This window comes from Phyllostomus discolor, chromosome 9, assembly GCF_004126475.2.
Source record: "Phyllostomus discolor isolate MPI-MPIP mPhyDis1 chromosome 9, mPhyDis1.pri.v3, whole genome shotgun sequence".
Classification (NCBI taxonomy): Eukaryota; Metazoa; Chordata; class Mammalia; order Chiroptera; family Phyllostomidae; genus Phyllostomus; species Phyllostomus discolor.
In genome coordinates, this window is record NC_040911.2 from 12,387,536 (window position 1) to 12,401,477 (window position 13,942).

Genomic DNA, 13,942 nt, shown 5'->3' on the forward strand with positions numbered 1-13,942 from the left:
AGGGACGGCTCCTCGTGCTACCCAACAATTGGAAGGAACCTCAAATATTGTCTCATCCAAGAATTTAAATGCAGCTCAATCTCAAAAAGTCACATGCTGTACAATTCCAGTCATACAGCACTCTTGTACTGATAAAATCACAGAGATGAAAAATTGATTTCTGACCAGAGGTTAGGGAGAGCGGGGGCATGGGAGGTGGAGGGGACCAGGAGCGGGTAGCAGGGAGATCTTTGTGGTGACGGAACAGCTTTGTATTTTGATGCAGCGGTGACTACAGGTATCTATCTACACAGGTGGTAAAATGGGTAGACCTATATACAGGCATTATATCAATGGCAATTTCTTGATTTTGCTATTGTATCAATATTATAGTTGTATAAAATGTAATCATTGAGGGAAATTGGGTAAAGTTATATAAACTGTAACCATTTGTACTAAAAGACAGGTGAGCAGGGAAACCAGGCCTCTCTGAACTATTTTTGGAACTTCTTGTGACCCTATATTTATTTCAAAATAAAGCTTAAACAAAATAAATAGGAAGAATCATTCATGTGGGAAATAAATTCAAAGCCATAGCATTAAAACAGCGTGGTATTAGAGCAAGAGCCAGCAAATAAACCAAAGGAACAGGCCACTGTTCACAGTGCACAGGAGAACTTAATATCCAGTAAGTGTGGCATCGCTAATCTATGGGGAAAGGAGAGAAGGGCGCTGGGAAAACTGGCGTACTACATGGAAAATAAACTGGGTCTGCACCGTGTGACATATACAGGACGCGGCAAAAGCAGGTTTCAGTTTGAACCGAAAATAGCACAATAACTAATGAATGATAATATAAGAATAAACTCTGTGTTGTGTACTTACAACTGTGAACCTACTTTTGTCCCACCCGTTACCATCATGCGCCCCTTCACAACAGGGATATATTCTGAGAAAGGCATCCTGGGGACCCCACGAAAGAAGATACCAAGAAGGGTTCCTGGTGGCTGAGTTCAAATTTAAAAAAGAAAAGAAAAGTCAGAACCTGGCAGCCATTGCTAAACAGAGGCATCTCACATCAAGCACACTTCAGGGAGAAGCCTGCAGGCTCCGCCTGCTTGCACAGGGTGCCTGCCATCTGACTTGGTCCTCCTGAAGGAATTCCTGGAATTGTTTTTCAACCAGTAGGGCTGTCTGATCAGAGCTGTGCAGCTATATCTCCATTAGCAACCTCACTGACCAATCAGAGCAGCTCCATTCCGACCAATCAGCGAAGTGCTTTTTGGACCAACCAAACTGCCAAGATTTGGAGTCCTCATTTGCATGAGACTAGACCATCAGGGACCAGGGTCCGGGACTTCTCTCTGCAAGTCAGATAGAGAGAGAAGGGACTTCCTTCTGGCTTGGAGACCGCACTTTTGTTTTGCACTAAAGACTGAAGACTGTTTCCCAGACTGGAGTTGAGACACCAAGTCTTGCAGGACCACAACAGAATGGGAGCAAAGCACCACAGAGCAGGCAGAGCAAGTGGAGAGGAGCAGGGTGGAGCAGACCTGAGCCGAGCAGAGCTGCCTTGCCCTGTGGCTGCCTCACAGCCCTACTGCTCCTTAACCGAGCTGTAACACTAGTGAACTGTTCCATGGCCTTGCTGTATCACAGTGGACCTGTTTTCGCTGAATAAAGTTTCCTTTTTCACCGCACCCTGAAGTGGAGATTCCCGTTGGCATTTAACTGGTGCCAACGACCATGGGTTGACAGTCCTTAGGCGATTTCATCATTGTGTGTACATCATACAGCGCACTTACACAGGCTGCAGAGCCCACTACACACCCAGGCTGCATGGACTCGCTTCCTGCTCTGCAGGGAGGGAAAATCACTGCCCTCTGTTTTTCTGGCTTCTTGACTGAGACATCCCTGCACTGAAAGACAGGTTAGCAGGAGAAAATCAAACACATATACCTCCTGTATACCTGGGAGGGACTCATGAACACTCAGCAACTCCTCAAAATCTTCTGCAGAAAAGATGTGAGGGTGGGAAGCCAGCTATGGGATGTCACCAGGAAAACAACAGTCAGCGAGGGTAAGGCTGATGCACAGGTTCACCAGCACTGTCTTCTGCCCTGATAAGAGTGTCCAGGGAGAAGGTCCAGCCCGGCTTCCAGCAAGGGAGAAACCCTTACAAACGTAATGCCTTTTACAAAGAGTCACTTATACTTGGCTTTCAGACCTTCTTCCCTGTCTGCCGTTTCTTGCAAGTAACCAGCCTAAAATAATCCTTATGTCAAAGAGACATATTTAGGGATGAGAAATTCTGTTCCCCTAAACTCCTAGGCTACAAACCTATACAACACGGCCCTGTGCCGAATACTGGAGGCAACTGAAACACAACGGTAAGAACTGATGCAACGCCTCGAACCGTGATGTATCATGGCTATGACATCATTAGGCAATAGGAACTTTTCAGCCACATTATAATCTTATGGGACCACCATTCTCTATGTTATCCATTGACTGAAACATCATTTCACAGTGCATGATGGTAAAAAGACACACTCTGGATGAACTGAAAACCTGTATTTAAAAGAAAGCTATGAAGTTAGTACATAAAACAGGACAGTAACTTTGTGACACAGGATTGGGAAACAACTTCTTAAACAAAACCCCCAAAACATAAATGATGATAAGTCAATACAAAAATTTTAATTTGATTATATTGCAACTGAAGATTTCTGTTCGATGAAGGACGTCGTGAAAAAAGTTGTGGACAAATGACAGACTTAGAACAGTCTTGCATGTATAATATTTAAAGGACCTGTATCTAGTAAATACAAGGCGCTTCTGCAGGCTAACAAGAACAGGACTGACACCTCAAATATAAAATGGGGAAAGTGATGAATGGGCAATTTTATACAAGGGAAACCCCTTAAGAGATAAAACGCATGTGGAGAAATGTTCGATCTCATTACACACAGCGAAATGTAATTTTAAATGAGTTCTTACTTTGTTATCTATGAGGCTGGTGGGGATCTAGGGATATAGAAATTCTCATGAACTGCCTCCTGGAGCACAGACCACTGCAGCTTGTTCTGGACCACAGTCTGGAAATCTTTCAGTAAAATATGCATATAAATATCCTACGATCCAGAAATCACATTCCTGGACATGAATCTCAGAGAAAGCACCACAGAGTTCTACAAGCTGTGTTTATCACTGCATTGTCAATAGTGGTAGGAAAACGAAGGCAATGTGGGTACCCACAAATGGCAGAGGAGACATAGAATGTAGTAGATATACCTTATGAAATACTGTGCAGCAGTCAGAGACACAAACAGGTCTTTCAAGCAAAGTAGATAAAACAATTTTAATGAGACATGCAGCATGCCATCATCTCCATAAATTAAAAATACAGGCACCCGAAACAATATACATGAATGACACGTACAAACAGAAGGGTACGCATCACACCTATTAGAATGGTTGCTGACAGGTGGATAGCCAAGGGAATGAAGTGGGAATTGGAAATAACAGACAATGAATTAAAAAAAATAGGAGACATTTCTTAAACAGCCCAGTGATGATCATTGAATTAAAAAGGATTGGCTCAATCCTCTGCACCTGAGGTCCAAAACAGACTGTACGCACTCGCACCCAACACAGAGCACCCGACTAAAACCAAATGTCATCCTACCCTCATCATGACAAAGGCCCAAGGCCAGCTCACTACTTTGCAAGTTTTCAATGCTGACTGTTGCATACGTAAACTACCCCACTTCTTCACTTCAAAATAGAACTTACATCCAAGACAAAAATAGACTTGTAAGATACAAGACTCACTATGTCAAAATGTAAGTTCCCACAGTGGTACTCGAATATGGCAAAGCCCAGGTTTGATTTATCTAATTATCAAGGTCTTTTAACACTTAGCTATAGGTGGCAGCAAGAAATAATAAAGTGTACCCTCTAGTTTTGCTGTTAAGTAGGACTCTAGAGCATTTAAAAAATGAAGATAGACATGCAAACGAATGAACTTCTCCACTATAAGCTATAATTGAAGTTAATGAGGCATTTTCTATTTACACTGTTCCATTTTTCGAATTTGAAATGACTATGACCTGTCACTTTGGATGAAATCAAGGCAATTTTTGACTCTTCCTACTAACAAAAGCATTCAGACACATCATTTTCACCTTTAAACTGCCCTTTACTCCCTCCTGTCACAACACTTCCAAGTTGTGTGTGCAACAAAATTTCAAAAAACGCAGTGAACTTTCATACAACAGCAATTTTTGCCATCTCGTCCACGAGGTGGTAAGCAATTAACATCTGCAAAAGCCATGGCATGTCTTTCTTGGGTCGTGACAACTGTTACTGTGAAAGCCATCAGCAGCTCTCACTGAACCCTAAAATCAACAGCATCAACAACACCACTGCATCCTGCGCTGTAACTGTAGCAACTGTACCATTGTTGCAAACTGTAAGTGCCTAGCACTTGAAAAAACCGACCAAGTGAATCAAAACTTAAAACGTAATTTTTGAATCAGAGACAAGGCAGGGCTGATTCCAAACATCGCTTCAGAATGTTGGTCCCATTTGCGAGAGGGAGTTGCACGCATCTTCTCAGACCAAGTCCTATGCAAAGGGATGAGAACAGGCAGGTGGCTTCTCAAAGATGAAACACTAACAGGCGCCTCCATACCTTAGGCAAGGGCAAGCTAAAGAGCAGTGCCCACAGGTAAGGAGAGACCATATGTACCCCCAAACAAGCACATTACCGGAAAACACTGTCAATAACCACCCACCCATTAGCACTAACCACCTCACCCCGTTTAGACTGCCCTGGAGAGCAGGGCAGTCCCATCTCAAGATCACAGCGAGTGTCACCAGAAGCAAATGTCACTTACCAGGCCGGGGAGCCCCAAAGACCCCCTGGAAGACCCACAGTCCGGGTAAGGGTGCCTCCCTGGGGCCCTGAACCTGCAGGCGCGGCACGGCACCAGGCTTTCGGCAGCAGAGCTCTGACATCTGGCGCCACCACGGGAGGCAGCGGGCTGTGACCCTTGACCCCGGGCCCCGTGACCTCCACGTTGTGGGCACACCCCGCACTGTAGATCCCCCCCCTGGGGAGGCTCGAAAGCCCCTTCTCTACCTGTCACAGCTTCATCTCATGCGGTGATGTTGTCTGTCGGATCACAGGCAGACGCCCCGGCAAAGGAGCACAAAGCAAGGACGTATCTAAGAAGACTGTGCAGTGGGAAAATCCGGGCGGGGAAAAGCTTGGGGACCAAAACCCCAGCCCAGCCGCCGATCCCCGCCGGAGCTGCAGGGTGAAGCTCCTGCCGCTGCAGCCGCCGCTGCTGCGGTAAATCAGCTGACACCAGCCTCCACAGCCGTGACTTTCGCTGTAACTGTCGCAAAAAATGAGGGGGAGGGAAATGCTCAACGTTTCCAAGCTCGCCCGGCCTAGGCTGGTACCATGGAGACAGAACGGAGGTGAAGGAGTCAATTGTGGGCAAGGAGTACACTGCCGCCATCTTGGTTTTGGGAAGTGTGGTCTAGGCTCTCTTCTCGCCTCTAATGCCCTTGCTGGGAGGACCGAGATAGAGGGAAGCTTTAAATAGCATGTGTAGGTGTTTGTCCTTTGGGCCAGGATGTTGCAAGTTTACTCTTCTGCCCCCGCGACTCGATCCAAGAGCCTGGAAAGTGTTGGCTCTGGAACTTGATTGCTCTTTTCTCTGACCCCCAAATTTAGCGGTTGCCCGCCACAGAGGGCCAGACAGAGGAAGAACTCAGCCCCTTGACTAGAGGAAGTCTGACCTCGTGCAGTATTCCCGCAGAGCAGAGAGAATGAATGTGCACGCTGTGTGGGCAGCAAAGATTGGCGGAGCGTGAGCGAGGCCTTCAGAGAGGACCCTGGTTCCTCCACTGAACACTGTCAGCGCCATCTGAGATGTGTTGCTTCTTCTCTTCATTACCCTCAATTTCCCCGTGCACAAAATATGCACAGCGACTGCACGGACGTCTAGAGATTCAAGTTGCTCAACAAATGTCAATTACTAACTGTGTTGCCGATCTGCCAAGTACTTGTTGAATGAATGAATGAATGAATGGCCATCAAGGGAAAACTGGTGCCATTCTGCTGGGAAATGGTTCTGTTAAAAAGATAGAAAATATTTTCATTCCGTGGCCTTGTTTTTCCTTTACAATCACATCAGTGGGCTTGTAGGACACATGAGAATTCTTTTGTGGTTCTCAAAAGTTTCTGTGTATTGGAGTCAGCCGGGGAACTTGTTAAATGACGTTACTGATTCAATAGGTTCAGAAACTTCAGTGGATTCAGTGGGGTCTGAGATTCCCCATTTCTAACAGGCTTCCAGGTAATGCCCATTGCTGCTGGCCCCCGGACCACACCTTGGGCAGCAAAACACGATTGAACAGGCCTGAAGCAGGGAGTAGGGGATTAGAACAGAGCAGAAACAACTACTTCAGGCAGGATAATGTCCTTGCTAATTTGAAAAAGGACAGGTAAATATTGGTTTGGACAAAAGACTTCAATTTATTATTCAACAGTTTAGTATTGAAGGTGCAATTTATCATTCCTGAAAATGGCAAACTTTTCCCTCCCCTCCTCCCCAGTTTAGAAGTCCTCCTCCAGCAACACACTGCACACCCATCAATGTCCTGGGCCGCGAGCCCCCTTTCCTTTCACTAGGCCATTTGGCATCCCTTAGGCCTTCTGGCGTTTCTCATTCGCTCTATCTGTTCATTTGTCAAGATCAGCTCTGCTTGCCACCATAATGAGAAAAACCAAAAATACTGACCGCCAAAGCCAATAGAACACTTTAAAATCAACAATTCTGAAATTGTCTTATACCGTAAGTTGAATTTCTATGGTTTTCTTTGACTTTTGACTAACTACCCACCTTACAATCATGTGAGTCAGGGTGGGTGGGGGTGGGAGGAGAAACAGGCAAATGATGTTAAACAGAAGAAATAAATCCCGTAGCCCAGTGTATTCAAAGTACTCACCCCAACTGTTGTGATGCTGAGTGCATTTAAGACATTGAGTTCATAATCTCCTTGATAAGTACCTTTTGGAAATATAGGAACATGGAATGCTTTACCACAGGATAATCTTGGGTTACATTAAAGCTTGTTTGGCTTGTAAATGAAATCTATAAGATATCATTCCTAGATAAAGTTGGCTCTTGTGTTAAACGGATATTAATTGAACATTTACTGCATTTCAATACGATCCTAAGGATACAAAGTTTATAGGAACACTAATGAGAAGTTTTCAGACTGTTAACACTCTGGGCCCTCTCTGCAGAGTTTACAGAGTGTATTGCAAAAGTCTGTGTACAAGTGTGTGTGTGCAATCTCCTGACTAGAGGACTAAAATAAATATTCAGGCATTAGTGAATAAAATGCTTCTGGTTCAGAAAAATTCACACATTTTTGTACATACTATATCTGTTTACGTATATAAACTTTCTGAAAATTAACATTTATAACTTCAGTTGGATGATATTTATTTTAATAACTTATTTATTTATTCCTCTCATCTGGAGGAATTATACAAAAATCTTAAAACATTTAAATAATCAATACATTCAGCCCAATTTGTTTGTATTTATTGAACCTTAACTGAAAGCAATGCTGAGAAAGTGAGGATTCGGCAGGGTTAGCTTCTATAAAGGAAGGCAGACTGTGCTTCCCACCAAGATTTATAGAACAGGGAATCCCCTAAGTATTGGCAAGTATGTTCGATGCTGGGCAGGTAAAAAGAATGACAAATGTCTACCAATATTTATGGCTACAATACAGTGCAGTATGAAAAGCATACTCCATAAGGAGTCATGGAAAAAATGAAACAAATTACTTCCAGGTTGGGGTGAGGAGGAATAAATCACATGTGACTTTAGAAAAACGAGTAGGGTTTAGAATAGGAAGAACTGGGGAATGAAAGTAACTTGGTTGCTAGTGCTGAAATGTAGAACATGGGTATATACAATAAGCAGACAGTTAAGTTGGGAGGAGTGCAGGAGTCAGGACGCAGAGGAATTAGGGAGACTAGCCGTGGGACTAGCGATTTCCGCTCCACCTGGGACTCCTTCAAGAGCCTTCGTCCCGGAACTCTTTTCTGGGTTGATACAGTCTTTATCAGACTGACCCAGATAAGGTAAAATGATGAGAGGCCTCGAATGTTCCTATAAGGCTTTATTCCAAAGGCAATAAAAAGCTCCTGAAGACTTGGCCAATACACGGAATGATGCTTTCCCTAACAGTATGATGTCAATATTTGTTTTTATTGCTGTATAACAAATCACCAAAGTTTAGCGGCTGGAAACAACACGCGTTGGTTGCCTCACAGTTTCCAGGGAAAGGGGTTCAGGCACAGCGGAACGGGGTCCTCTGCTGATGATCACTGAGGCTGCAACCGCGGTGTCCGCCAGACCGCATCCTCACTGGGGGCTCCACGGGGAAGAACCTGAGTCCAGGGTCATTCAGGCTCATTCATTTCCTGCGGCTGCACAGCTGAGGGCTTGGACCTCACCTCCCACAGGCCTCCACAGCACCTTGCCACATGGGCCTCACCAAAGGCTCTCTCACCACATGGCAGCTTACTTCTTCAGAGCTAGCAGATACAATCTCTCTACAGGGCACAAGAAAGGCGAAGTCACAGATACAGATAATAGAGACAGATATTACATATATATATGGAGAGAGAGAGAGAGAGAGAGAGAGAGAGGAAACTCATCAAAGGAGTGCTGGTGTTCTGCTGGTTAGAAGCAAAGTCACTGTTCTCACCTCACTCAAGGAGAGAGTGTCGGCCACAGATGCTAATCTGGCAAGGAGAGAAGTTGTCATTCTTGTTGTTTTAGCCAAAACCATTTAGGCGCCAGACCAGAATCATAAATACAACCCATGGGAAAAGATTTTGGGATTTCAATATGCTACATCATAATGCCACTGGCATTAAAGAAACATTTTTTTTTATTTTTAAAATTTATTTATTCATTTTTTAATTGTTGTTCAAGTATAGTTGTCTCCATTTCCCCCACACCACTCTCCCCCACCCCACCCACCCCCGCCTCCCTCCCTCAATCCTATCTCCCTTTGGCTTTGTCCATGGGCCCTTTATATAAGTTCCTTGATGATCCTTCCCCTATTTTCCCCCATTATCTCTCTCCTCCCCTCCTCCCTGGTTACTGTCAATTTGTTCTTTATTTCAATGTCTCTGGTTATATTTTGCTTGCTTGTTTGTTTTGTTGATTAGGTTTCATTTATAAGTGAGATCATATGGTATTTGTCTTTCACCACCTGGCTTATTTCACTTAGCATAATGCTCTCCAGATCCATGCATGCTGTCGTGAAGGGTAAGAGCTCCTTCTTTCTTTCTGTTGCCTAGTATTCCATTGTGTAAATGTACCACAATTTTTTGATCCACTCATTTGCTGATGGACACTTAGGTTGTTTCCAGAAATTGGCTATTGTAAATTGTGCTGCTCTGAACACTGGGGTGCATAGGTTCTTCTGAATATGATGTTTCAGGACTCTTAGGGTACAAAATGTAGCTCCATTTTTAGTTTTCTGAGGAAATCCCATACTGTTTTCTATAGTGGTTGCACCAGTCTGCAATCCTACCAACAGTGTACTACGGTTCCCTTTTCTCCATAATATCACCAGCTCTCTTTCTCTCTCTCTTTTTAAATTTATTTATTTTAGACAGGGGGTAAGGAAATGAGAAAGAGAGGGAGAAAATCATCAATGTGTGGTTGCCTCTGGCACACCTCCTACCGAAGACCTGACCTGGTCCACAACACAGGCATATGCCCTGACTGGGAGTCAAACCAGCATCTCTTTGGTCTGCAAGCCTGTGCTCAATCCATTGAGCCACACTATCCAGGGCAATATTGCCAACTCTTATTGTTTATTGATTTGTTTATGATGACCATTCTAACTGGTATGAAGTGGTATCTCATTGTGGTTTTAATTTGCATCTCTCTGATGGCTGGTGATGCTGAGCATCCTTTCCTGCGTCTCTGGGCCCTCTGTGTGTCCTCCTTGGAGAAGAGTCTGTTTAGGTCCTTTGCCCATTTTTTAATTGTGTTGTCTTCCTGGAGTGGAGTCATGTGAGTTCTTTACATATTTTGGAGAGATCAAACCCTTGTCCAAGGTGTCATTGGGAAACATATTTTCCCATATGGTTGGTTCCCTTTTCATCTCACTGATGCATTAAAGGAACTAACGTATCACTGTCTTTAGAACTTAGTTTCAATGATCACACAACACACCAAAACTCCCTGGACTTCCTAAACTCCAAGCCAGCTCTCCAAAAGGCAAGGAGAAGTGTTGCTTCATTTTACAAATTTCCCAAAAGCGAGATGATTGCGCTGCCTAGTGGTCTGTCTGTGGCCTCATCATTACCCCCGTTTTCAGGTTGTTTGACGTCAGCAGCTGTAAGCCTGTGGTTTGGTGCTCCCCACAGTGACTAGCACTTTGCTCATTCCGTCCTTTTCTTAGTGGGCCCACCCCCTGAAAGTCATGTCCTGGCCGGGGGCTTCAGGTCAGCACTGAGAGTCCTCACACTTTACCCGGTTTCACATGTGCTCTCTGTATGGTTTCATATGATTAAAACTACATGAGTTCCCTTTGCACTTTCTCATGTGACATGAGCGGCAACTGTTTCAAGACTTCTCTTTTTTTCCTGTCTCATGACTTCCATGAAATCAAACCATTTCTTTCTAAGTAACAGGGTGTCTTTTTAAAGAAATACCTCTGTTTGCTCCGTATTCATGCTTTGTAAGGAGAAGTAAGGAGATAAGATCGGGGTGCTCAAGCTCCTCAGAAATGAGGGTTTGAGGGTGCCTTCCCAAGCCTCCAAGGTCAGCAAGGGGGAATTGGGATAGCAGAGGAGAAGGTGGTCAGTTTCCCTTGTGGCCCTGTCACCAGGGACTGTAGTTCCTCCTACCCACCTCCCTCTTCTCTCTCCTATCAGGAGGAGAGGGCCACCAAAGTCGTGGAAGAGTTGCTCCTTACAACTGTGTCTAGAAGAGGATCCAGGTGCTGCAAACTGTGGGCTGTGGGAGACACAAAGGTGCACTACCCAGCTTCCCCGCCAGGAAAAAACCCCTCCCCAGCTCCACGGAGAGGGCTTTGCGCCCTGCTCCTGCTGTTAGCGTCTTTGGAACCGCCTGAGCTTTCCAGCTGGGGTTACCTGTTCCCGGCACAGCCCCTGGTGAGTGCCTGAGCGAGACGAAGTTAGTTCAGAGTGCCCTCTTCTTGGTGAGTCCCCCAGTGGATGGTTACCAAGAAAGGAGCACCCTTTTTCTCTCCCTTCCTCCTCTTCTTCTTCATCTTCTTCTCTCTTTCTCCTCTGCTATTCTGACCACTTCAATTTTTCAAATAAAATTTTTTTAAAAAAGAAATAAAGATTAATCGGTTTTAATAAAAGGGGTAGAAGACATACATATCAACCAATGCAAGGTATATACCTTATTTTTACATGGATTGAAATAAGTGATAAAATAAATCTGGAGAAAAATTGGGAATTTTAACATTGAATGGATATTTGATAATATTAAGGAAGCATTGCTAACTTTTTAGGTGTGACGACGGTATTTTGGTTAGATTTTTAAAGAATGAATCCTTAGCTTCTAGACGTGCAAGCTGAAATGTTTACTGCTGAAACTATAGGACGCCTGGCATTTGCCCTACAATGCTCTGGGATGGCGGGGGCAGTGGCTGTCAGCACTTCAGCTTCCCTTTTCATGAAACACTTTCTTGTGCTTGTCCTAAATTTAATTCTCCGAGGTGGAAAGCATCATCTAGTGTCCAGTGTCGGATACTATGCTGAGCTGGGCATGCAGGTGTGCAAAGAGCTGGTTCTGTGGTCGAGTCGCGCACAGTCTGGCAGGGAGACGGTAACATCACTGTGAGGGGTGATGCGGGATGGTGCTTGCTGCCACTCATTGCCATGGGTCTGATCTTCCTACTTTCTTTTTATTTTAATACGCTGAATCTTGGTGGGAAACACTGTTTTTAGCATCATATACATAACCATTCCCTGGTTGGATAGAATTCACTAACATACATTTTATTTTTGCTGAATGTCCTTAGTGCCTGGCCCTTAGAAGTACTCAAAGTATGCAGATATTGCTGGCGGAGAATGGGAGGATGGGTGGACTGGTGTGTGTGGGTGTGCATGTGTGCTGGAGGGCGTGCCTGAGAGGGACTCGAATGCAGTGAAAGCCTCTCTTAAGTTTTACCATTTCTTCCCTATCTTACATTCCAGTCCGACAATATCTGCTACACCACCACACCCAAGAGAGAGCTCTCTTTACAAGTGATTAAGTGAAAACATAGTTATATGTAGTTATGTGCAACTTTTCAGTTCTAAAGCACTAACTCCCACCCCCAACATACTCTTTAAAAAAAATAAAATAATGGATTTTTATTTCAGAGGCCGAGGCAATGGAAATACTTGTCTAAATACCTAGCTTTCTTAATAGAAACTCTGGGAAGTTTAATGACTTCTGAACCTCAGATATAAATTTCAGAAGAATAAACTATTTTACATTTCTGGAAAACACCCAAAATCTGACTCTTAGAATTGTCAGCAAGGCTCTTTTGTATTTTCCAGGAAAAAAAAAATATGAGAGTGACAGGTCATTCTATGAGTTCCTAGGAAACCCTTTACGCAAGACACTCCTACTGTCCAAAACCAAAGAACACATAGTGTTAGTGGGACAAATGGTCCCATAGTGTTAGTGGGTCACCAGTGGTCCATCTGGTGACTTACCGGCATTATTTAAAGAAGCACTTGCTTGATATCTAAGGGGAAATCACACCCCTTTGACTGAAGAGATATTGCGCCACCTAGGGACAACTATGGGAAATGGTATTCAATTTTCAAACCCAGTAGCATATTGCTAAAAAGCGTTTGGAAATTATGAAGCAAAATTTCTTTTCTATTTAATATTTATATTACACAAATTACATGTTATTCCCTTTAAACTTAAGTATAAGGCAAAGGTTATCAACCAAAATAAATTACCCAGTTGATAAACAGTTAAATTGGTATAAACATTCTAAGTTCTCTACTTCTTCAGAAATAAGTTAAAAAGGCACTATTAAGCAACAATTATTTGTGGGTGTGCATGTGCACACACACGGGGGTGCAGCCAAATGAAACATAAATGTGCTGAATCAGCTCTGGCTGCAGCTTCTAGTGTCTGCCTTGAGGGAAGGGGTTACAGGTACAGACAAAATGCCTAGAATAAACATGCAGTCAGAGGGTGTTCTCCCGCACTAAAAATAGATTCCTTTGTAGACAGCCTGAGGTCTTGGTTCCTTGAAATGGAAGGAAGAAGTGAAAACCTGGGAAGAATGTCAGACTAGTGCATCTAGGCAGATGGGTCCCTAGGCAACCGCAAAGGGGCCCAGCCCCTGAAGAAGTCACACGGAGCAGACAGGGATCTGTTGGGAACCACCCTGCCTGGTTTCAGAAGCTGTAAACCCCCATGGCTAAGGCTGAGTAAGAGACCTTGGGACCATAGGCCACTAAAGAGACAAAGCTTATCTCCCTGGCAGGGGTGCTGTCTCTGCCCCTTTACTTCACCCTGCTTGGCCTGGAACAGATGACCAGTTAGCCAATGACACGTAAGATTCCTCAAGGGAGGGATGACCTAAGACAGGCATGGTCATGAAGGGGCCCTCAGGGAAAGGCATGGGGGGCTACAGAAAAAGGGGGTGATAGACCCTCATCCATCAGCTTTGATATAGCCTGAGTCCTCATTCTGTCTGCCAGAAGTCTCCTAGTCTCTTGGCTGCCTTACTTCCCCTCCCTGACTTAAGCCTGAAACAATGCCAGAGGGCGGTATGGCCCTGGGCAGGAAGGGATGGTTCCCCAGGGTGATCAGGCCTAAGAAAGAATGCATAAAATCCTATGAAACCTGCTTTG

At 44.3% G+C, this 13,942-nt stretch overlaps 1 protein-coding gene across 1 annotated transcript in view; it reads right to left on the reverse strand.

Moving 5' to 3' along the window:
* Positions 1-5,420, reverse strand: part of WDR7 (WD repeat domain 7) — a 291,161-nt gene extending 285,741 nt beyond the window's left edge. Inside the window, 1 exon segment of the mRNA XM_028524165.2 lies at positions 5,126-5,420. The gene's annotated coding sequence lies outside the window, so the exon portion shown is untranslated.
* Positions 5,421-13,942: the final 8,522 nt, after the last annotated feature.